The sequence below is a fragment of the Protopterus annectens genome, chromosome 2.part2 (genome assembly GCF_019279795.1).
Source record: "Protopterus annectens isolate FY-2018-M chromosome 2.part2, PAN1.0, whole genome shotgun sequence".
Taxonomy (NCBI): domain Eukaryota; kingdom Metazoa; phylum Chordata; order Ceratodontiformes; family Protopteridae; genus Protopterus; species Protopterus annectens.
The window spans coordinates 137,523,220-137,545,883 of NC_056730.1; the positions used below are offsets into that span (position 1 = coordinate 137,523,220).

Consider the following 22,664-nt stretch of genomic DNA (forward strand, 5'->3'; position numbering starts at 1 on the left):
ATTTATTTTTAAATACAATATAAGCACTTTCGTCTTGAGAGTCAAGACTTCATCAGATACAAACAAAACTTCAAACTCAACCATTTTATATCATATGCACTAAATGCAATTAAAATCAATTAGCGTTTTAAAGCAATATGGTCCCTTTTCGAATATCAGCATGAAATTCAGTAAAAATTACTCATTAAATATTCATCCGTACAAAACATTTAAAATGCATTATTAAAATGTCAATACTAGTATATTTTTAACAAAAATCAATGAATAGAATGAATAAAATACAATAAAATTAAATTATTGTAACCATCTTTTAGTGACTATACTTCTATCGCTTTTGTCACTAATACTGGTTTAATGGAAATATATTAATTCAAACCTGGGGGGAAATTAGACCTTAGCCTCAACTGCCATTTCAGTTCTTTATTTAACAACAAGTTTTTAACATCACCCCCTCTATAATTGATTCCCACTGTGTCAATTATACCAAATTTAAAACCTTTAAATCCAACACATGTCAGTGAATATTTTGTTGTTATATAAAATATATATATATGTTATATAAAATGGTTGAGTTTGAAGTTTTGTTTGTATCTGATGAAGTCTTGACTCTCAAGATGAAAGCGCTTATATTGTATTTAAAAATAAATTATTGGGCACTCGCTGGTGGTATTGGACCTCTATTGTGTCATCTCCCATATTTGTAATGCTGGTCAGCACAAAGGCTAAGGATGAGCATCTCCCAGTTTGTTGATGTAACACATCATTCCGGTGTCATGTTTTCCTGTGAAATGTTCCTTGCTACCAAATGGATTGGAATAATGTGATCTTCTTCATACCGATGAGTCTCATCCTGAGAGCCCTGTCCCAGTGCCTTGGGATCCATGGGTCCCCCATATGGGCTCCCCAGGCTGAATTCATGAGTATGAGGTCCTGGAGGTAGCTTCAAGGGTACTCCAAGGTTGAGGCAAACTTGGTTTACCCACCACAAGAGTTCATTTCTGATACAAATCAGTAGAGGAATGGGACACTGCAGAGATTGGGTATGCTAGTAGTTTATGTTTCTCAGGGACTTTGTAATTTTCCTCATGAGCAATGCTGCGAGGGGAACCATCAGAATACTATAAGGCATATAGCTCAAGACCTAGAGGAACTCTTTTGTAGAGATCTGATTCTGCTCTGAGACCGTCTTGAAGTACTGCAGCAGAAACAGAATTTTGACTGAAGGGAAGAAGGCCCTTTTCTTGTTCTATGTAAAACCTTATCCCCTCGAGCCACACGCTCTAGGGATCTAAACCTCACCACAACAATAAATAGGACGTGCTGGAGGGATAGATTCCTGTCTCAGAGACTTCCCATGCTTTGGAACAAGATTCTAATCTACATTAGGCAGAGCTCCTCGCTAACACTCTTCAAGAGAAACCTTGACGAGTGGATGGGAAACAGAAAGTTTACCCCGGGGTCACTTTGGTGGCTCTGATGGACAGAGGCACAGGGAACTAATCTAAGGGGGCAGCGAAAGCCAAAACATTCTGGCTATGTTTATAAATGCCTTCGGGCAGATAGCCTAGTGCCTGCCTATGAACGTATGTCTAGCCATTCCCCAAAAACAGTACTTACCCTTGAGGGTAAAAGGGGCAACTTTGGGAAATTTTGAGACCGCCCCAGTGATTGGAAGCAAATTCAGAGTAAATGATAGTCTTCTGGCTCACATCCATGGATGCTGTCTAGATGAGGCCAGGGTAAATATAAATGCCCTTTGTCCTGAAAAATCCAATTATTGACACCAGGTACTTTAAAGACACTGGAAGCAGTAGACAAGCCAAACAGCAAAAAGATGAAATGTTAAGGGGATCCTTCTGCTTTGAATCCACAGAACTGTCTACCATGACTATTGGGGGGTGGGGTGTGGCAACAGGCATATTTCACATTCTGGGAGACCACATAAAGCTTGTGAAAGGAGTAACGGTAGATGGTTCTGCAAGATTAGTGTTCTGAACTTTGGAACTTTTATAAGCTTCTTTAACCTTGACAGGTCAAAACATGTTCCAAAGCCCCCTTTTTTCTTGGAACCAGAAAAAGTATGGAATAAATCCCATGTCTTCCTGGTAACCTCTTCGGCTGACTAAATATATATATGTACATTATTTACCAGGGAGTAAGATATATTTGATCTCTGGGAAATGGAAAAATACCTAAAGAGTCTTGGCTTTCGTTGAAAGTACAGCCTGTACACCTGCTTTAAAATCTGCAGGACCCACATGACCTATGTGATGGCCTCACATTGTTTTACAAAATTGGGCCAGCCTTTCTCCTACCTTTATAAGAGGAGGGCACACTGTAGGTGTAGGATGAGGATGGGCTGGGCTAGGGTGGGAGTGTTGGGGATAGGGTGAGGGAAAAGCTTTGCTGATTCATAGCTGTTTCCTCTGGTATTCATGATCCAGAAAGACTCCAGGCTTCTTGCTGTGGTCTGCTTGCTATTTTTTCACGTACTGGCCCCCTTTCCTTTTGGTTGCTTACCTTTCTTTGTAGGGTAGAAAGGCTAGCATTTACTGTAATAATTTCCCTACATTTTGGTACAAAGGAATAAGAAAGATCCTTAACCAAATGTATGTTTTTATTTTCATTTTTTCCAGTGTCTTAAACACATTTTCTGCAGACTGCTCTGACAAAAGCTCCTTATCCAGGACTGCATTATGGAGTTATGCTTCTACATGCTCAGGCAGGGGCTGTGTCCTTAGCTGGGTATGCCTCCTAACCGCAGATCCCATGGTAGATGACCTGCACAATGCATCCACTGCATTATAGTCACATTTCATGGAGTGCCTCACGACTGTAGAATGGAGTGCTCATAGTTCAAGCATCTCCCACTTTAGGTCCTTATCCCATTTGTTTTTGTCTGAAATGGCTAAGTAGACACTCCTGAAATTTCAGAAAGTGAGACTAAAGGTTAAATACCCTAATGTCCTAGGTAGCTGAAAAACAAGTCTTCTTCCCAAAAGCAGTCAATTTTATTCCCCTGTAACTGGGGACAGGGTTCCTGGCTGAAGTCACACTCAGATCCCTTGCTAGAGTTCACAGAAACACCACTTCTGGATCAGCCAATGGATTATTGTATCAGTGTTTGTAGAAGTCACAGAAAAGTACAGTTGTGTACACTTACCATAAATGTAGACGTTAGAATGTATTCACTGTTGCATTCATTACATTTGGGTTATCTGTCTGCAGGTAGCCCTCAGTCAGCCTGATTATCAAAGTCTTGGGTCCTGCGTCGGATGCTCTCTCTTATTCCATGACATCAGGTAGTCAAGGGTATAAAGCATGCAGCCGATGCCATTACATCAGTTTTTCTTGCCCCAGATGTCAGGTGCCCCCATAATGGGAAACAATTACATACAAGGTTACACCTCCAACAAAAAGCAAATACACCAGAAAGCTTAAATACAGTAAACAAGAAGAAAGGTATAGCCAATAGAAGTCAGGGGGCTGGAGGGAGGGTAACCAGGACTGCAACAGTGAATACACCCAAACATCTACATTTATGGTAAGTGTACACAACTGTACTATGTTCTTTGTGTTTCACTGTTGCAGTCATTACATTTGGGTAGATTCCCAAAGCTAAGGAAGGGAGGAGGCAATTAGAGAGCATTAGGACCAGCTATTAAGACTGCAGTGGCAAAACCAGCTCTGGGATTTAGAAAAAATAGGCAAGTGGCAATGCTTGGTGAGAGTATGTACAGAGCTCCAGGTAGCAGCTTCTAGGATGTCCCTGGTAGGGACACCTCGGAGAAAGGCTGTTGAAGTAGATGCAGCCCTGGTGGAATGTGATCTTATCCCCTGTGGGGTAGGTTTTCCATGGTGCTTATAGAAATTAATGCAATGGTCTATCCACTTAGAAATGGTTTGCTTTGAAATGGCCTTCCCCTCTGCCCCTGCAGCAAAGGCAACTAGCAGCTGTTCAGTTTTCCTGAGAGGCTTAGTCCTGCCCAAATAAAAATCTAAGTTGTCTGTGCATGTCCAAAGAGTGCAGTATTCGTTCTCCTTTGTTCTGTGGATTTGAAAAGAAGGTTGGCAAATGAATGGACTGATTAAGGGCCACACTGGATACCACCTTGGGTATAAAGGAAGGATTGGTCCTGAGGGGCACCCTGTCTGCATGGAAGATGATGAAGGGCTCCACTGCAATGAGGGCCTGTAATTCAGACACTCTTCTTGCTGAAGTGATGGCTAGAAGAAGGCTGTTTTCCAAGAAAGAAATTTCAAGTCTGCAGTTGCAGCTGGCTCAAAAGGAGGTAGAGTGAGCACTTCCAATACAAAGTTAAGGTCCCAGGCTGGAGTAGGGGCTCTCCTGGGTGGTCTTAAACTGTTGGTCTCTCTCTGAGGAATTGCTTCAGCAGGGGATGAGAGAAGAGGGGTGGCTCATTGTTATAATGTGCTGAAATTGCTGAGGCATGAATTTTAATAGATGAGAAGGAAAGGCCCTTGTGGAGCATCTCTGGTAAGTATTGAAGAATATGTGGTAAGCTGGGCATTGTTGTGCCTATCCCCCGAGTCTGGCTCCAGGAACAGTATCTTTCCCACACTTTTCAGCATAGAATTTTCTAGTACTAGGCCTCCTTGCCTCCAGAATGACATCCAGCACTTGCTTACAGAGGGATGGTATTGGAGAGATCAGGTAATTAGCCAGGCTGCAAGGTTCAGGGATTGAAGTTGGGGGTGCAGAATCTAGCCTTCCTGCTGGGAAAGCAGGGAAGGGGTCTGAGGCAGGTGTCATGGTTCCAGCAGTGACATACTATTCAAGGGGGGGGGGGGGGTTGCCAGTGTTGGCATGGCCAGTCTGGTGCAATGAGTATTGTCCTTTGTTTGTCCTGTTTGATCTTTAGCAGAACTTTCGAGAGGAGTGGCAGAGGGGGAAAGGCATAAACTCAGAGGCTTTCCCAGGTGAGGGACAGGGCATCCACTTTCCAAGCTTGTCCGTGGAGAGTCCTTGTGCAGAATTTGTCCAATTGGTAGTTCTGAGGGGAGGCAAACAGGTCTATCTCTGGGCTCCCCCATTTGTTTCTCAAAATGTTGAATATCTTTGGTTCCAGTTTCCACTTGTGTGGGTCCATGAGATTTCTGCTTAGGTCGTCTGCCAGTGAATTTAGCCTGCCTGGCAGGAATTGAGCTTGTAGGTGCACTTGGTAGCTCATGGCTGTGTTCCGCAGAGCCATGGCTAGTCTGCAGAGAGGGTACGACTGGGTTCCCCCCTGCTTGTTTATGTACCACATAAAAGTGGTGTTGTCTGTCTTTACCAATAATTGTCCTGGAAGAATGTGGTCCTTGAAGGCTGTCAGAGAATTCTGTACAGCTAACATTTCTTTCTGATTGATATGCAGGTGCATTTGACTCGGGTTCCATTTGTCCTGAATGCACTGCCCTGCCAAGTGAGCACCCCATGCATAGTCTGATGCGTCTATTGTTAGGGTTTGGGCGGCAGGGGGTAGAGTGAATGGCAGTCCCTTGTTGTGGTATAAGGCCTCTGCCCACCAAAGGAACTCTATGTCTTTATACAAGGAATGATAACATTCATTGATTCCAGGTCTTGAGAATGTTGACACCATAGGTTTTTTAGATACCATTGTAGTTTCCTCATATGCAGTCTTGCATATGGAATTAGTAGGATGCGAGAGGCCATGAACCCCAGGGCTTGCCGTATTTTCCTTGAAGATAGCTGGGTCTTTGTGGCCAGTAGTTTGAAGTAGGCTGTCAAATAAACCTGTTTCTTTGGCGTGAGGCAGACCATCTGGGAAGTTGTGTTCAAGCTTGCTCCCAGGAATACAATTTGTAGGCAGGGTACTAGGTGAGATTTCTTTTTGTTTATGATATACCCCAGTGAGGTTAGCAGTTTCTTTACAAATGCCAGATGATTTAATAGTATATCCTGGCTTTCTGCCTGAATTAGACAATCATCCAAGTATGGGTATATGACTGGAGCTAGGCACTTTGTGAATACCCTGCACGCAGTAAATAAGCCAAAGTGCAGTGCAGAGAACTGATAGTGCATGTAGCCTGCTCTGAAGCATAGGTATTTTCTGCAAGATTCCCTTATTGGAATGTGCAGGTAAGCTTCCTTTAAGTCCAGTGTTGCCAACCAGGCATTTTTGCCTAGCATGGGAAGCAGCTGATGAAGAATTAGCATTTTGAATTTTGGGGTTACCAAAAAGGTGTTTAGAATAGAGAGGTCCAGGATAGGATGCCAGGAGTTATCTTTTCTGGGTACCAGGAAAAGTCTTGAGTAAAAACCTTGTCCCCATTCCTCTGCTGGGACAGGCTGAATAGCCCTGATACTTAGAAGAGAGAGAACCTGCTGTTGAGCCTCTGCCCACTAATTTGGGGGTAGGTCTGGCCAACCGTTTGGGGTTGGTAAGGTGTGGAAGTGGAATCTGTATCTTTGGGAAACTACTTAAAGCCCATTTGTCTTGGGTAATGAGTTCCTAGTTTTTTGCATGCAGGACGATCTTTCCCCATAAGGGAGTAGGCAGTTGAGCAGGGCTTGGAAGGTTTAAGGTTAAGTCATTGTGACAGTTTACCATAGGGGGGTGTCTTACTACTTCCAGCTTTGGAAGTGGGTGCTCCCCACTGGTTAGGCCTGTGACTACCTTGAGACTGTAGCCTAGGTGGTCTGCTGTTCCTTGATTTGGACTGAGAAGGCCTGGAAGAGAGACAGGAAAGGACCAATTCTTAGAAGGCCAGTGCCTACTAAATCTGGGAGGCTGTACTTGCAGGAAATCTTTAACAGTTTGCATAGATTTAGCTTTTTCCTCCATCTTTTTAAGTACGTCTTCTGCTCTGTTGCCAAACAGGCGGTCTTGGTTTAAGGGAGCATCCAGTAATTTAGCTTTAACATGATCTGGCAAATTTTGCTCCTTAAGTCACACATGCCTTCTAAGAACAGACCCAGTGACAGCAGCCCTGCAAGATGCTTCTGAAGTGTCAAAACCACATTGCAAAGTATGTTTACCAACTTGTACAGCAGAATGCATTAAATCCTGTAATTCTTTATTTTCAGCACAGTCAGGAATCAACATCATTTTCTGTTTAAGTAGTCCAATAATATGCTGCTGATACTTTAACATATGAAACTGGCAGTTTAAGGCCCTACTGGCCAAAGTAGCAGCAGTGTATACCCTTCTTACCCTATCTGTCCAGGGCCCTAGAATCTCTATCAGAGGGGGTAGGGTTTTTGGCAGTAGTAGCTTTAATGCCTTTGGGTCCCTGTGAAATGGTCTCTGGGTCCACAGTAGGATTCTTAAAGAGGAACTTGTGAGAGTCAGATACTCTGTAATACCGGTTAGGTTTCCAGGGAGCCAGAGGTAAAGTGTCTGGAGCCAGGCTAGATTCCAAGAAGGCATCATCTACAATGTCCAGTACAGGAGGGATAGCTAAAGGCCTGTGTTGAGGTGGGAGTAAGAATACCCTAAGCCTCTTTTTGGAGTCAGAGTAATCCTGGTTTTCCCAGCGGAAATACTCCCTAAGAGTGTGCAAAGTTTCACCAAAAGAAAAATCTTCTGGAGGGGAAGCAGAGGGTATGGAGTTCTCTGCATCAGAATCCTCATAGGTAGATAAGGGCAAATCCTGGTCATTAGAAAAAACAGAAATTTCAGAATCCTAATCAGAAGAATCAGAAGGAAAATCAGTTCTAGGCCTCTTAGAGGGAGAAGGCTGGCTTCCCCTAATTAGAGTAATAAGGTCTTCAGCCATTCTTATCATTTGTTTTTTAGGCATATGGGCCTGACCATGTGGTTTGGACGTCTGTTTTCTAGATGTGGGTTGAGTTTTAGGGCTTGAAGAAGAAGATTGCGTCTGTTTGAAATGCAAGTCAGTAGGCCTGAATACACCCTCAGAGGCCGGTGCCTGCACAGAGGCTCCAGACCCATCCAAGGTAGAGACATCCGCAGGTTCCATAGTCGAAGAAGCATCTCGGGGCATACCAGACTCCGAATGGGTCTCAGTAGAGGCCTGCGAATCTGAAGTAGTGGGTATCAGGAGCTGCGAAAGCACCTCACTGAGTACCGGTGAACTGGTGACTAGCTTAACGGAAGCATCGTCGGCAGCTTTGGACCTATGCGGTCTGTCTCTGACTTTATCTTTATGTTTTTTCGGAATGTCGGTAGTCGGATGGCTTACCGAAGCCATTTCTGGATAATTAAACAGAGTACCGAAATAGTTTGATGCAAAAATGAACAGACGACGAATAGTTCGAGGATTGAATAAGGCACAAAAAAAACAGCGAGGTACATCGTGGTCTGGGCCTAAGCAAGGAACGCAGTACAAATGAAAATCTTTATGAGGTATTTGCTTTCCACAAGTAGTACAATTGTTAACTTTTACTGACATCGGTAAGGGGCAAGAAAAAGGACCCCCAATGGGGTACTTAGCTTTTTTGAAGACTTTGATTCTGAAACTCGAAAATAAAAATTTCAGGAGTCGGCTGACCAGCACTTGCGAACTGCTTCTGCTTCGGGCACCGCGCGGCAAGAATGACTGATGTAATGGCTTTGGCTGCATGCTTTATATCCCTGACTACCTGACGTCATGGAAGAAGAGACAGCATCCGATGCAGGACCCAAGACTTTCATAATCAGGCCGGCTGAGGGCTACCTGCAGGCAGATAACCCAAATGTAATGACTGCAACAGTGAAACACGAAGAACATCTATAGAAATGGTTTATTTTCCTTGAAGGAGGGGGGAGGTTTTTGAGATTAGTTCCTAAAGGATATTGAATGCACCACCTATAACTTCTAGAACTGGATGAATGGCCCAGATGTTTGGATTCAGACAAGCCCAGGAAATTCCTATACCTGACCTAGGCTTGACACAATTATTTGGCATCTGATTTAAATGCCCCCTTCTATTAAGAAAGTCCCGAAGTGAAAAATCCTCTGGGATGTGCAGAAGAGAAAATGCTGTCCTCACAGTAGGACTCCAAATAAGAGAGGGAAACATCTGGTCCACATATCACTTCATCCACATTGGAGTCCCAGGTATCTACAGATACCTAAAGGGAGATGGCTCTTTTTTTTTCTTTTAGCAGAAAGCATCCCCTTACACTGATTGTTCATCAGAAATTGACTGTTTCGGCTTCAAAAAAATCCATGAATTCCCAGGCCAGCTCGGGGGTGGGTGGGTGGCTCACTCAGCCCAGCCTCAAGCAAGCTAGCTGATGTCCATTTTGGCTTGTGTGTCCTATGGCTTGGAATTTTGGTCCACCTTACAAAGCTTCAGTTTGAGGGCAGATGCCCAAGACCTTAACCCAGTCTCCTTCAATCTTTTCTCCCTTTGTTGATAATGATATGAGCATTGCTAGCAGAGGCCCATGAAGTGTTCTGAGGGCAGAAAGCAACAAGGTATTTCTTGCAAGGACGTTTACTGGGCAGAAGTGTGGTAGCCTCCACAGGAGTCATGCCAGAGGCCTTGGCAGCAACACACCCTGGGAACAGTAGAGAGGAAAATGCCTTGCTGACGCCAGTGTCCATGCCTAAAGGGCTGTCAGATTATGTTATTTGTGTTGATGGTCTCTGACTCTTCTCCCTCAGCTGGTTCTTTATGTACTTGTTTTTATTATACGTGATGCTGTAGGAAGAACCCAGAGATGACATGGTGGATTGGGACCAGATATATGCCCTCTTCAGATAAAAGTTCTGTTCAGAAAAAAAAAAAAAAGTTATCCTGGATAGTTTCCTCCTGTTGCTTTAAAGATCCTTTGAGTGAAGGATGCATAGACAGGACAAGCAGACTCTGGGCCCAAGGGGAAAAAAAAGCATGAACATTTTTAAGAAGAATTCTGCTTCTAATAGAGCTACTATCTTTCTTAGAAACAGATGTCTATTCCTGCAATCTGTCAATAACAATCAACCTATGAAACTATATAAAGAGACAGAATTTTCCTCAACTCTAAAAGCAGGTTGAGTGGATGGACTGACAATAAAGCTGAGACTTAGGATGTTCAAAACTGCTGCAAAAATTATCTGAAGATGAAACAGGCTGATGTCCCCTTATATCACTGTTATCCTGGCATCCAAGTGGGAGCAACTCCATCAGGTCTGGGTGGGGGCGGGGATGAAGAGATCTAGAAACTGGGGTGGCCATTGGACTTCTGAAAACTATCATTCCAAAAATCAGTACTGCAGCTATTGATATCACAAAGAAAATTAACAACCACAGCCTGATCACAGTTTGACACAAGAAAGGCTAAATTAAATAGCAAAAGCAAATATTAGTTCTTTCCAAACCACCAAGTTGTACATTACACCAACCATGACGGTGCTAAACACATTGTGTTTTTAATATTTTCAAATTTGTCAATTAATAATTTGCTTTTCAATGGTTTTCATTTTTTAAAACATTCTTGACATTACTGTGTTTCTGTTTTTTTCATTTTTTAAAACATTCTTGACTTTAAGGTGGTCATTAAGACTAGATGAAGTGTGTGCATTCAATCCGAGATGGAAATTATAATGAAATCAACCTCGATGTCACCCAATTCGAAACTCAAGTCCTACAGAATCTAATAAATTAAATTAAAATAGTCAAACATATTAACGAATGGTGGTATAACACACTTTTGGAATTTCTCGAACGTGATCAAAATCCTGCAATACTCACCCAATCACAAGTTATTACTGAAGAACAAAATTCTTACTTTTTGTTAATGTTGTTAGTGTATGAACAGATTTTAATCCCCCTCTGCCTCGTCCCTCTTCTAGCGGACGTCTGACCAATGTACCGCTCATGCTTACAGTATATACATGCAAACACTTGCACTTTATGTTACTAACATACAGTTTCTGCCACTTGAGTTTTTTTAAACAGGATTTAGGACTGCACATGAATCCAGTTTTAAGTGGCGTCGTGCGATACCGTGGTTGAGTTTGACTTTTTTTCTTTTAGCTTTCTGCTATCTTTTCAGTTTGAGTGTTTAATAGGAAAGGGAAATGTGTTTTTCTCTTTGCAGTTACATATCTTTGGTGTCTCCTCCTGACAGTGAGGTGAATATGGAGGCTGTAGCTTTCATTTTCAACAGCTACAGTCAGACTTCTGTGGTCTTTACTGGTTAGAATTTTTCATGGCTTTACAATAAGCACACTGTTTTCTGTGTCTAATCTGTGTACGCATTTCTGAATGTCATTTGCCACTTACTGCACAATTGCATATAAATGCTCAAATTCCTGCATTAAAGATCTAGACATTTGTCTAGTATAAAAAATACAGACAGTGCTATGGACTGCAACATAAGCAACATATTTACAAGTACAATTGTGTAAGATCTTATCATAATGGTAGATGCATACCTCTCAACTGTACAGATATTCGCAGAATGTCCAGGTTTTTGCTTCATATTTTTGGTGTGTTTCTCCTAAAATCTGTACTTTTCTGGCAAATAGCTAAGGATTGAAGTCATTAAATAATGACAACCATTTGAGTTTAAGACTCAACATCCTTCAGAAAATTCATGCTAATGCAAAACCTATTATTCTATCAACTTTCTAAGTTTGTAAGAGCAATATTTAAAATCTGTCCCTATTTGTCCACCCATCACATTTTTGGCTTTGTCCAGATTTTTTGCTCTAAGAAGTTGAGATGTATGGGTAGATGTTCTGCTCTTCACTGTTGCAGTATTCTTTACAATAGGGATCCCCTGCCAAGGGCGACTCAATGTCTGGCCAGAATATTAAAGCCTTTAGGTTGCTTTAAAGTATGCCGTATGTCACACATATACTCCTCACATATAGTGTAGGGCATAAAGGTGATGTCTGGACGTAGCATCCTCAGAACTGAGAGCCCCAGCAGGAATGCCAGTCCCAGCAAAGCGAGATAACCAGTACATCCAGAAGAGAAAAGAACCATGGGGAGGAGGGAGGTAGGGAGTGAATACTCAAACAGTGAAAAGAAAGACATCCGCCATTATGGTAAGATTTTATACAGCTGTACTATGCCCTTCCATTTCACTGTTGCAGTATGAATAGGCTGCAGTGGTGCAGCGGTTAGTGTTGTCGCCTCACAGCAAGAGGTTCTCCCATTCGATTCTCTGCTGGAGCGCCTTCTGTGTGGAGTCTGCATGTCCTCCCCGCAGTCGAGTGACGTTTAAAGATATGTAGGTAGGTGCGTATGTGAATGGGTGTGCCCTCTTTGAAGGTTGGGCTTCGGGGCTGGCAACTCGGCACCGTAAAACTCTACTGCCAATCATTAGCGGACCAGAGTTCCGCTGTGGCGACCCCTAACCGGGAAAAGCCAAAATACATAGTATGCATTACAACAGGGAGAGTGCAAAAGCTCAGGGAGGAGGATGGACCAGCAGAGCAAAAGCTCAGGGAGGAGGATGGACCAGCAGAGCTCTCCAGGACCCCATGGAGAATGTCTCTAGCAAAGCTAGTTCTAGCTCTGGATATCATACCAAACTTATAGTGCTTGGTAAAAGAATGCACAGAAGACCAGGCAGCCGCCTCAAGAATCGAGTTAGTATCCAAACCCTTGAAAAAGCACTACAAGAAGCAACAGCCCTACTAGAATGAGCCTTAACAGAAGAAGAAAGGCTCTTGCAAAAAAAAGTGGCTTTAGAAATCCAAGTAGAAATAGTTTGCTTGGAAACAGCCAAATCTAAGGATCTAGGATGAAAGGAAAGAAAAAGCTGATCAGATTTATGAGAAGTCTTAGTCTTATCCAAATAAAATTTGAGTTGTCTATCCACCTCTAAGGTGTGCAGCACCTCACTAGCAGATTGCAGAGAAGGAAAAAAAGTGGGCAAATGAATAGACTGATTAAGAGACAATTCATTCACCACCTTGGGCATAAAAGAAGGATTAGTACAAAGTGATACCCTGTCCTTATGGAAAACTAAAAAATGGAAGACAAGCAATAAGGGTTTGAAGCTCAGATACCTGTCTGGCCTTGTAAGGGCTAACAAAAGTACAGTCTTCCAAGTACAATGTCGTAAGGAAGCTGAAGTTGCAGGCTCAAAAGGAGCTTAGGTCAATTTTTATAAAACAAAATTAACATCCCAGGGAGGAGGGGCAGGCTTCCCAGGAGGTCTAATAAGAAGGACGCCTTTAAGAAAGTGTTTAGCCTCAAATCTAGAAGATAAGGAGATGATAAAAGCAGACAAGCAGAGATAGATAAGTGGGCCTTAAGTTGAGCAGTTCACACAGATAAGATAGAACCAAAGGAACATCCACGGAAAGTGGATCCAGGTTACAAGAAAGGCATCAAACAGAAATAGTCTTCCATTTCGATAAGTAGGATGTCCTAGTTGTGGGCTTCAAAGCCTCCTGCAGGACCCTAAGCACGTCCTCAGAAAAAAGAGGTGTCAGTATGGAATAAAAATCCTACCATCCACAGTGCCAGTTGAAGAGTGGACAGGTGAAAATGGATGAGAGATCCCTTGTCTTGTGTGAGTAGATCCACTCTGTGAAGTAACTTGTGATGATTGCTCTTGGCTAAATGCAGAAGAGGGAACCAATGCTGCCTGGGCCAAAAGGGAGTCATCAGCAAAATTTTGGGAGCATCCTGTTGTATTTTGAACAGGACTTTTGGAATGAGGGAAGGAGAGAAAAGGCATAAAGAAACATCCCCCTTCCAAGAAAAACAGAGGGCATCCAGCTTCCAGACCAGAGGACCTGGGACTATGGCACAAAAAAAGATGAAGTTGTCTGTTCAGAGGGGAGGCAAACAAATCTACTTGAGGAGTACCCCACTGGTGGACATGTCCAGAAACACATCCCTGTGAAGTATCCACTCATGGGACTGTGTTATAGACCTGCTCAGAGAGTCTGCCATAATGTTTTGACCTGAGAGAATATAAAACTACTTGAAGAGCTACATGGTATCGAATAGCTAGTTCCCACACTAGAAGAGCCAACAGGCAAAGGCGGTAAAATCTCATCCCCCTTTGCTTGTTGACATACCACTGCATTGTGGTATTGTTTGTAAACATCTTGAGTCGCCCTGCAGAAAATAGAGGGTGAAAAGTTTGAAGAGCCAGCAGAAGATCTCTCATCTCTTTGACACTGATGTGGTCTTAGGAAAGTGAAGATGCTGCAGTAGAATCTCTGGAGAGGATGCCTGAAGCAAATCATCGCCTAAGTTAGGATAGACTTGGATCTCTCTTAGCCTGCAAAAAGCAATCACAGGAGCGAGGCATTTGGTAAATACTTTTGGGACAGCAGAAAGGCCAGGGGGCAAAACAGAGAAGTGAAAATGCGAAGAAGCAACAGAGAAACATAAAAAAACTTCCTGAAAAGGGGATGAATACGAATGTGAAAATAAGCATCCTTGAGGTCCAGAGACACTAGACAATCTGAGGAAGCAGCAGAGGGAACAAAGTCTGTAGGTGCAACATCCAAAAGGAAGGGACCCTCCGAAAACTGTTCAGATGAGAGAAGTCTAGAATACATCTCCAAGTGCCCCCTTTTCCTAGGAGCCAAAAACATTCTGGAGTAAAACCCCTTCCCCCTTTGGGAAACTGGAATTTTCTGAATAGTTCCCCCGAGTCAAAAGATCCTGCAGCATCCCTGGAAAGAAAGCCAACTGTTCCCGAGAGGGTTGAAAGGGGGAAGAGATTTCCAGACCATGTAATACCCTAGGCGGATGATGGAAAGAACCCAGAAATCCTGAGTAATCTTTAACCAAACTGGAATAGATTGGGAAAGACAGAGAGAGAAAGTGGAATGTGGCTGAGAAGAACAAGATAGTCAGACAGCACCTGGTTTGTAAGGAAAAGGAGATTTCTGGGTCACAGGAGTCTGGGTAGCTTTAGCAGGAGATCTTTTACCCCACTCCCCTTCTTACCCTTGGGTGGAGGGCAAGACTGCATATGAACAAAGGCCGGCCTATTAGGGTAATTTCTTTGAAACTTGGACACAGAAGAAACAAAAACATGTTTATGTTCCCACAAAGCCTTGCCCTTATCCTGGACAGACAAACAAATCAGCAGGAGCTGCTCCAAATAAGTGTTTATTATCCGGAGGAGCATCCATCAAATTAGCCTTAATATCATCATGCAAAGGATGAAGCCAAAGCCAGGAATATATCCTCATTACACAGTTAAAAGCAGCAGTTCTAGAAGCAGCATCTGCTGCATCATAACTGGACTTATCAGAATGACAAGCCATCTGAGAAGAAGCCCCAAACAAGGAGAGAGCAGAAGTCTTCCCTTCAGAATCAGGAAGGTCAGAAATAACTTGACAGGCCTGAGAAAAAGAAGCCAAAATATATCTAGACATATAGGTCTGGTAATTGACAGCTCTGAAAGTGAAGGAAGCAGAGATATAAACCTTCTTACCTAGCCATTCCATAGTCCTATTCTTTATCAGAAGAAGAAGCTCTGTAGAAGGCAGTAAGGGAGAAGGCTTATCAGATGCCACAGACACCACAGAGGGGTCAGCTGAAATAAATCTATAAATGAATTTGTAATCCTCAAGGACCCTTTTAAAGACCATCAGTTTTTCTGTGGGCAGGGGGCTGGGAATCTGGAGCCTGAGATGCAGTAGAAAAGGCATCCAACAAGGCAGCCAAAACCAGGATTGAAAGCAAAAGGTCTGGGAGAGTCTATCTGCAGAAGATTGTAATACCTCTTTTGCAACTCAGAAACTTGAGCACAATCCCATTTAAAAAAAATCCATCATCCTGGAAACTGTGTCCCCAAAGAAAGCCTCCGCAAAAGGAGTGTCAGGACTAGAAGACTCCTCTTCCTCAGAACCATAGTCTGAAGGGGAAGAATCTGGGATGAATAAGAAAGGGATTCCTCATCGGAATCCTGTTCCTTAGGCCTCTTAAGAGGAGTTCAGGACCAAAGTGGAGCAGGAACAGAAACTCATTGAGGAGGCTTCAAAGCCAAGAGGGTATTAAACAAACCCTGAGTGAAATTCTACCATTCACTCTGAGGGTCCTTAGGAGTAGGAGAAATATGCTTTGTTTTTTTTCTTTCTTTTTCAAATGGATATCTGCCCTGTAAAACTTAGAAGGTTAAAATGCTGGACAGCGTTCCACAGTCATAGTCGGAACTTCCTCTAACCAGAATCTGAGAAACACCCCTAGGCCCTTCAGTAATAATCAGCCATGGTTCAACTTGTATGTCTGAAGCGGACGTCTTACGAGGCTACAAGGGAAGTGCATGAGGTCAAATCCATGTCAGCCTCTGAAGGGGTTGCAGCAGAAGAATCCAACAGACGAGCCAGGCGATCTTTCTAGCTTTCACTAGCCTTGGAGGAGACATCCAGCGAAGGTGGCACAGCAGAAGAATCAGACAGAGACTTCTTGGCCTTCGTCTTTATGGATGGCTGACCCTCAGAACAGGAAGGTCCCTCCATAGTGTCTTTCACTAAAAGCTTAAGATGTTGGTTCTCTAAATACAAGGCAAAAGAGAAAAGCCAACTACAAGATACTTTTGAACAAAAGCCTGACAAATGAAACAGGACATATGGTTATGGGAAGCACTGCTCATGATGGTCTTTATGGGGAATCTGTCGCCCAAACTGGCATTTACCCTTTCTGAATGACATGAAAGCCCACAAACAACAACAAAAAGGAAAAAGATAAGAGCAAAAACCCCAATGTGACACTTGTCTGAAATGGCTTGGTGAACCAGCAATGAAGTGGGTGTTCAGAGCGACAATCAAATGATGATGTTCGGAATGGCAGCAAAGACGTTCTGAGTATGGTACGTCTGGTCAGCAACGTTGTGCTCTACCCTATACACAGAGAGCATACGTGTGGCATACAGCGTACCTTAAAGCAACCTAAAGGCTTTGGCATACTGGCCGGACATCGGACTGCCCTTGGCAGGGGATCTAGAGCAACAGTGAAATGGAAGGTACATCACATCAATGGTGCTTCACAGCTCTTCTTTGTATCAACAAAATAAAATAAAAGGCAATTTGGTATAAATCTATATAGCTTTCATGGTATTAACACAATAAAAAGTACACTTTATAACAAACTTATGTGGTTCACATCAACACCAAGTGAAAGCACTTTTCACTATTTTAATTTGTTGAAATAGCAACAGTTTTTTTACCAACAAATTCTAGTAAATGCAATTAAAGTGTCAAACATGTATTTATAAATGAGGGGGCCTTTCCCTATTGCCTTTCTTACATTAGAATATCAAGTGAGAATTTTCCATCTGTCTGTTATAATCTCCCTAATAAGAGTAAAATCTAAACAATGGATTGATACCATAGTAAGGTAAAGTTTCAGAAATTATCAGATGGATCAACATGTACAGCATCTGCTTCTTTCAAAATCAAAGGTCTATAAACTTCTACCTGCCTCTTTAGCACTTCACCATGTACCTGTTTTAGCACTGCTAACAGGTAACCTCTGGCTGAAGAGTTGTCAGCTAACGTAAAGTATTGTTGACCTGACTAGCCCAACTAAACTAAAGGCCTCTTTTTCAGGGCAGAACCTAGTGAAAATTTGGCCAGAGCATCAGGAAACTTCCCCCATATTCTTTTTGATAGGTGTGCGATCTTTTACATCCACCTGAGCTATCAGAAGGACAACACATTCAGGAGTGCAGCACCCCACCTTATGTTTCAGTGTAGTGACATGAATCCAACTAGCACAGCTTTCTGCACCAAAAGCAAGTGTGTTACCTGTTGTGCCACTGACAGTGATTGTGTCGTGGGCTGTTAACATGGTGTAATGACTCATTTGACCTTTTGATATGCTCAAATTCTAAATAAACATAACTTGCAACGGTTTTTCAGCATGTAAAAAAAGGATCCAGAGTTAGAATTAAGATCTAAAAATGCACTTTCTCTCTCTTTACTAATAGAATTCAGTTACAAAAAGTGGGGGGATTGTTAAACAGTTTGTAAAACATTTCCAAGTCATTTCCACTATTTTCATTTTTTTAATAATGTTTTCAAATTGGAACAGGTGTAACTATGGAAACTGTTATAGCCTCAAACTATGCCACTATACTGCCTGCACAGCGGAAACAGCCTGCTGCTTACAATAATTTGGGGTGGCCTAATGGTTAAGCTGTTTGCCTTACAAACACAAGGTGCAGGGTTTGAGTCTCACAAGGGATAATTGGCTAGGCTTAAAATGGCCCACAAAAGCAGTCAGCCTAGTACTAATCTATGAACCTATGAGAATGTTAAATGTTATAGATTCACTGACAATAGTTTCTGTATGTGGTCTGTTAATGACAATTGGAAATTTCTCAAAACATATCCTGATGTAAAAAAAAGCAATAGTAAAAATCACCCTCATTTGTACACAAACACAATGAAAATATATAAAAAAATTAGAACATGCTAGTAAGCAAGCTGGTGTTAGTTCAGGGAATTAAAAACTGAAAGGTACTTTTGCTTGCAATCAATGTAAATAGTGTATGTTTATAACAAATAGCCCTTCTTTTTACTGTGATAATACCAAGAGCTAGGAAAAAACAGGTTATTTTATTTTTGCCTTTAGATATTTGTTTTACATTTCAGCATACACAACTGCAACTCTGTTTATATAGGATGAACATCTGTGTCTCTGAATGCTAAAACTTATGAGCATTTGTATGGGATTAACAAAAGAAAACTCCACTAAAGTATTATACGACCATTCATTAGTGTGCAAATTTTTAAGAGATTTCTGCTTTACATAGTAAATATTGCAGTGCTTGGTTTTCAAAGGGGCGACAGAGTTTAATTTAGATGCCAAAGAACAGAAATGGCAACTCACATGGAGTGCACATCAGCTGCTTGTCTTAAACACAATCTTAACTTGAATGAATCACAAATAATTCACTTTGTTTTTAATATGTTTTGTTCCATTAAGTTTTATATCACTATCATCGATACTTGTGAGGTAAGCCCTTTTAAAAGCATTTTACTGATGCTTTTGAAATAAGTGATATTTGTTCATATACTCAAATGTAGCTGTTTTATGTGGTTCTTCAGACTGGTTTATTAACAACAGACATGAAAACAATGCACTAGGTTTTGATTTTATTAAATTGTGTCCATGCCTCCCCCCCAGTCTAATACTTAAATATATTACTAACAGATGTACCTCCATATGGACTACAGACAAACGTATTCCCAGGTACACTGCAGGTGCAGAGAAGACCATTCTTGTCAAACATCAAAAATGAAATAATGACTTTGTGCATTTAACGATGCTTTGACTTAGGAATGGGTCCAGTGCGGTCATGATATTAAAAGCCCTGAACATATGAAGTCTTTTCGGCTTTTCCCAGTTAGGGGGTCGCCACAGCGGAACTCCGATCCGCTAATGATTGGCAGTAGATTTTTATGGTGCTGAGTTGCCAGCCCGACGCCCAACCTTCAGTGAAGGCACGCCCATTCAGGAAGGTCTTTCAGAGGCCACTCGACCACGGGGAAGACATGCAGACTCCACACAGAAAGCACTCCAGCCGAGAGTTGAACAGGAGAACCTCTTGCTGTGACCTGTACATATGACGTAATTAAAGAAAATAACTTCAGTGCTGACACCAAAAGTCTGTCTGTTTATTAATGAACAGACAAAGTATTTTTTGCCAGAAAAATACTATTTTTTTCTGGGTAATACAGAATCAACATCACCAAATACGATCCTGACAGTAAAATCACTGCACAGGCCTAACATCCAAAGAAGAACTTTGCTGTTCTACATTTTTTTTCCTAAATCACATTCGAGACATCTTAAAAATGTGGTATGTTTTCATAACGTGACTTTAGTAAGACATTTCCTAGCATCAAAAATTTCAGAAGGAAGGGGCCTAATTAGCCTGCTGCTGCTCAAGGCTCAGTTTAAGTTTTCCTGAGAAGGCCTTTGCTCTCAACATCATACCTTGCTACCAAACTCTTAAGTATACTTGAATCTGAGTTCTTACCAAACCAGAAAAAAAACATGTTTTTCTAAAAGGGAGCAACTTTTCATTTTTATTCAGTTTGGTGACCTTGGAGTTAGTTGATTTAGAGTGCAAACAGTAAAGGGAGGTGCAGATATGCGATAGCCCCCTGCAAAAAACATGACTGCTATAGTGCAGTTTTTTTCTGTTTAAGCTTATGTGTTTATTTACATAAGTTTGTGACTACTGATGTGTTAGCTGGTATGCTGTGTTCATAATGGAAATTTTAGCTGACTTACAGATCACTGGCATAGGTTTCAGCAATTAAAACTGGAAATTCATTTTGACTCCAAAAACCTCCCCCCACCCTTCCAGTGGTGAAACTGCCTCTGCTAGTTGTAATGAGGCAACAAGCTGAGAATGGGCAGTGTGTATAACAAATGGCTCTTTGACAGAGAAGCCATACTCAGAAAGAAAGGAAATTGAGCAAACTCGTTAATTAAATCAGTGAGCACCATCACCCTCACCTCTATTTGTTTAAGATCAGGAAGGATCTTTTGTTTTTGTAAAGAAGAATTCCTTCCACCTATAATGTCTGAAGGAGGAATGGACAGGTTGGGAAGGTGGTTAATCAGAGCGGATTTCTACTATGGTTAGTGACTTGAGGGGATCTGCTCCTATCTTTCATTTCTGTTTAGATTGGTTTCATTTATCCTTTGAGGACTCTTGTTTCTTTTCAAGCTGCCTGCTTTGTCTATGCCAGCCATGCTTCATTTGAGTTTTGTAAAGAGACCAAGCCTTTGAAGAATAGTTCCCAGACTACTTGTGTAATGGTGGGTGAAAAAGCTGTCTGCTCAGTTGTACAGTGCTGCCTTTTTCCTCTACCTTTTTGAATAGCTTAAGAGAGGAAACTCCAGAATGATTAAATTTATATAATAGAGCACTAGATTCTCAACTGGAGCACCTTCTGTGTGGAGTCTGCATGTTCTCCCCGCGGTCTAGTGACGCTAAAGACATGCAGGTAGGTGCGAGTGTGAACGGGTGTGCCTTCCTTGAAGGTTTGGAGACGGGCTGGCAACTCGGCCCTGTAAAAATCCACTACCAATCATGAGCGGACCGGAGTTCCGCTGTGGCGACCCCTAACCGGGAAAAGCCGAAAGAGTTAAAACTAATAGAGCACTGAGAAGCTGATCTTTGACATCCTTGGAGAAGCATTGTATGCCTGGGCAGATGTGCCTATGCAGGCCTGTGCCAATGGCAGTAAGCCTAGTATATGCATAAAACCACATAGTATCCACATTTTATAACATGTGTTCTATCTTGGCAGATGTCCATGAGTCTAGAAATTGTGTCCTTAACAACAAATCCAAGTACCCCAAGCAAGTTTATCAGCCTCAAGATGTTCTTGAAGCACTGAAAAGATGTAGGTCTGATAGTTGATAGCCCTGATACCTAGTAACCAAGGTAGAAGCAAGGCAGAAATTCAGCACCATAATGTTTGATATCTGAAGTGTGAACACTAATATACAAGTTTGTTTGATTATATACGAACTCGAGATTGGAGTATCTCAGACAATTCCCCTTACCATCGGGTACAGCAATTAGAGTTACCATATATAAGTGGCAGGGGTGTGGGGTGCAGAAGAAAAAAGCCCAAAACCCCACCATCAAAATACACTTCAATAATGTTACAGTGGCTTTCAGTGTTTGCAGTTTTTGTTTGAGATCTCACACTAGCATCCTCTCTTTCTAATCTCTAATTCTGATATATGCACCAACCTCCACCTGTATCAGTCCAGGATAGACGCTCCTCATTCCAAACGGATTCTGAGGACCTCTCTGGTGAAGGGTCCTTTTTTCCATCTTTCTGTGCCCTTCCATCCCTGAAATATATGTATTAATGGCCACATTTACAGCAGCAGCGGCTCACTGCAGCATAACAAAATATTTCTCAGTAAATTTTATGTAAGGAAATGTAGAAGGTACAGACTTGGACAGCAGTGCAACTGGCATTTGCATTAATGATGCCTGAAACCTTGAAGAAGGATGAGTCTCAATTGTTGTATTTGTCAAAGCTACATGGCCAGAAAACAGCCATTGAAAACAGTGAGCAGAAACAGTACAGGGAATCAGAGCCCCTACTGGCTTCTGCAAATGCTTGGGAGTTAGCATCTGGCTGTAATATGCCGACATTTCTCAACTGGAAACCTGACGATGAGGGCTGAAAAGAAATAGCCTGCCAAGTGATTTCCACCCTACTATCAACCATTTAACAATAGGGTAAAGGCTAAAGGAATATCTAACCTTATACTTTTTTGACATGACAGACAAACTATAACCCCTCTGGTCATGGACACCACAGGTTATCAGTAAGATTTCTGGCTAGGTCCCTATCACCTTAGTTGTTACCCCTTTCATCCTATAATATTTACGCTTCAAAGGACTCCCTATTTTTCATTAGCATTTCAGAGACTCCCTATAGTTTGCTACTGTCTTCTGAAGGGAATTTGACCAGAGAATTCCATTATCCTACTGTAAAGGTTTTCAGACTCCCTCAGGTAAGGCCACTAACCTGCAGTGTTCTGAGAAAGCCTTTATATTTCCAGCCCTTCTGAAAAGCATTTTTTTGTTAAATATTTTGCAGTGCTCACAGTTTAGGCTGCTCTCCTGGCAAAAGACACTACAAATGACAATCCTCAGGCTACAATTTGCCTCTCCTAGGGACACTTGGTGATGAGAAAGTTAATTAAGAGCTATATACGACAGAAAACCCAAAAGGATGAATTTCCTGCTCCTGCTGACTTATGGGAAATCAACCATCACAATCCAGAA

The 22,664-nt window shown here is 42.0% G+C and overlaps 1 protein-coding gene across 1 annotated transcript in view; it reads right to left on the reverse strand.

Moving 5' to 3' along the window:
- The window catches only part of DEPDC1B (DEP domain containing 1B), a 676,814-nt gene that overhangs the window by 133,682 nt on the left and 520,468 nt on the right, over nucleotides 1–22,664 (reverse strand). The window lies entirely within an intron of this gene.